Source organism: Callionymus lyra, chromosome 8, assembly GCF_982586985.1.
Source record: "Callionymus lyra chromosome 8, fCalLyr1.hap1.1, whole genome shotgun sequence".
In the NCBI taxonomy this organism is placed as follows: domain Eukaryota; kingdom Metazoa; phylum Chordata; class Actinopteri; order Syngnathiformes; family Callionymidae; genus Callionymus; species Callionymus lyra.
The window spans coordinates 26436606-26439542 of NC_141825.1; the positions used below are offsets into that span (position 1 = coordinate 26436606).

General features: G+C 34.5%; 1 non-coding gene across 1 annotated transcript; it reads left to right on the forward strand.

Moving 5' to 3' along the window:
- The first annotated feature begins 204 nt into the window (after window positions 1-204).
- On the forward strand, window positions 205-278 carry trnan-guu (transfer RNA asparagine (anticodon GUU)). Its single transcript has one exon. It is a non-coding gene; the product is annotated as a tRNA-Asn (tRNA).
- The last annotated feature ends 2659 nt before the right edge of the window (window positions 279-2937 follow it).

Below are 2937 nucleotides of genomic sequence, written 5' to 3' on the forward strand. Positions count from 1 at the left end.
AACTGTTCGGGTCGTAGTGACTTATTACTCGTTTCAGTCGTTGTTATATCATGTGTGTGAGCGCTTGACAGTTTAAAGTGAGTCTGTGCGTCATTTTAGAAGTGTATCTGTAACGTAGCAGTCCTTTGAGCATGCGCATTGAGTACTTTTTCATGTCCTACGTCACGTTTATAAAGGATTTCCGGTTCTAAATGCTTCATCTCCGTCTCTGTGGCGCAATCGGTTAGCGCGTTCGGCTGTTAACCGAAAGGTTGGTGGTTCGAGCCCACCCAGGGACGGTACATTTTTTAACGTGTTCTCAAGACAACAAAAATATATGTTAAAGTAAACTTTAATGCTAAGTTGTAGTGGTTAGTGTTTTACAGAAAGGTTGGTGGTCTCAGCCCACCAGGGACAAAAACTTGTTTTCCAGTTTCATCACTAAAACATATTTAAGTCTGACTTTTAGTTTTTAAAATCTGCAAAAATAAATAAATATGTGATACACAAATGTGGCAACAAACCGATGGGCTATTAAGTAAATTAATGTAAATGAATAAACACTTTTAGATGAGTAGGTAGTTTAGTTAATACTCTCTGTCCGTCTATTGTTATTAAGGTATTATTACACATTAATACAAATAAATCATCAACAAAATTAAGTAAATGATCAACAATTCTTAATAGTTAACTATATTATCTTGATCTCTCTGCACACTTTAGAAATAACCATTACTTACCTACGACCCAAAGTTTCTGACCAGACAGTAGGAAGATAGATTTAGACTAGTGGTACGTTGAGCTTCATCTTTTGGCTCAGCTCTCTTTACCACCACAGACTGGTCATTATTCATATTCCCTTCACAACGAAGCAAGAGCCAAAGACACTAAATCTCCTTCACCTGGAGAAAAGTATCTTCCACAACATGAACTGTACACTTTCATAACGTGCTATATTTTCTTTTAATTTAGACTTTAATTACAAAAAAGATGTATTTCATCTACATAATCACCTCACTATGCAAGTATGTTCAAAGATATCCATTGATTTGTAAACGATATCTAAATATAAAGCTGATTTAAAAATGTAATTCTCCGCTGCAATTGACATGTCAAACCGGTAGATGGCACCAGAGTGCATCAGTTCACGGTCAAGCTTGTTTTCCTCACTTCTCAGATCTGAAGACTTGTGTTATCATGAAACATTAACTAACATGTGCTTTCTTTGATCAAATATACAGTGTTTTGACTCGTTTCTCTGGCGAGTCAAAAGTGTCGGTCATGAGTGTTTCAAACTAAATAATAAAAAAACACATGTTTTATTTCTCCTTCAAATATCAATCATGATATTGATCTGCTTGTTTTGGCATCGTTACAAACAAACAAACAAACAACAGCGTCACGTGAACCTGTCTCTAGGTTACCATGTGACGGTGCCAACCATCGCTATGGTAACTCGTTCTTCTGCAAAAACATTGTGATCTGTCTCGTGTTAATTCTTTTTTTGTGTGTTCGATATATTTCTGGAGCCTGTGATGTCACAAGTTTAATTAAAGTGGAAGCTTATCATTGATAATACCTTCATCTTTAACTTATCATCGATAATACCTTCATCTTTAACTTATCATCGATAATACCTTCATCTTTAACTTATCATTGATAATACCTTCATCTTTAACTTATCATCGATAATACCTTCATCTTTAACTTATCATTGATAATACCTTCATCTCTAACTTATCATTGATAATACCTTCATCTTTAACTTATCATTGATAATACCTTCATCTCTAACTTATCATTGATAATACCTTCATCTTTAACTTATCATTGATAATACCTTCATCTTTAACTTATCATTGATAATACCTTCATCTCTAACTTATCATCAATAATACCTTCATCTTTAACTTATCATCAATAATACCTTCATCTTTAACTTATCATTGATAATACCTTCATCTTTAACTTATCATTGATAATACCTTCATCTCTAACTTATCATTGATAATACCTTCATCTCTAACTTATCATTGATAATACCTTCATCTCTAACTTATCATTGATAATACCTTCATCTCTAACTTATCATTGATAATACCTTCATCTTTAACTTATCATTGATAATACCTTCATCTCTAACTTATCATTGATAATACCTTCATCTTTAACTTATCATTGATAATACCTTCATCTTTAACTTATCATTGATAATACCTTCATCTTTAACTTATCATTGATAATACCTTCATCTTTAACTTATCATTGATAATACCTTCATCTCTAACTTATCATTGATAATACCTTCATCTTTAACTTATCATTGATAATACCTTCATCTCTAACTTATCATTGATAATACCTTCATCTCTAACTTATCATTGATAATACCTTCATCTTTAACTTATCATTGATAATACCTTCATCTCTAACTTATCATTGATAATACCTTCATCTTTAACTTATCATTGATAATACCTTCATCTTTAACTTATCATTGATAATACCTTCATCTTTAACTTATCATCAATAATACTTTCTGTCACCGTGCAGAACGGAGAAACCCAGGCGCAGAGGTAAATTGCAAAGACTTGAATTTATTCCGTGGGGAAGGCAAAGGCGTAATCCAACAGACCAGAATTCGGCAACAAGAGGCAATAGCAAGGGCAAGGGCAAGGCAAACTTGGCGTCAAGGGGCAGAAACAGGTCCAATACAAAAACAGGCAGGAACGAGTCTTGGTAGGGAACAAGGTACGAATACTTAGCAGGATACAGGAACTAGAAAATGGTGACGACAAGACAAGGACGTGACAAAGAGTGGGGGCTTAAGTAGACAGGGGAGCAATCAGCAGCAGCTGGGGGCGGGACTAACGAGACACGGCTGAGAACAATTACTACTCAGACAGGAGGAAGTAAGACTAGCACAGACACAGAAGGGAGCTGATTTCACAATAAAAC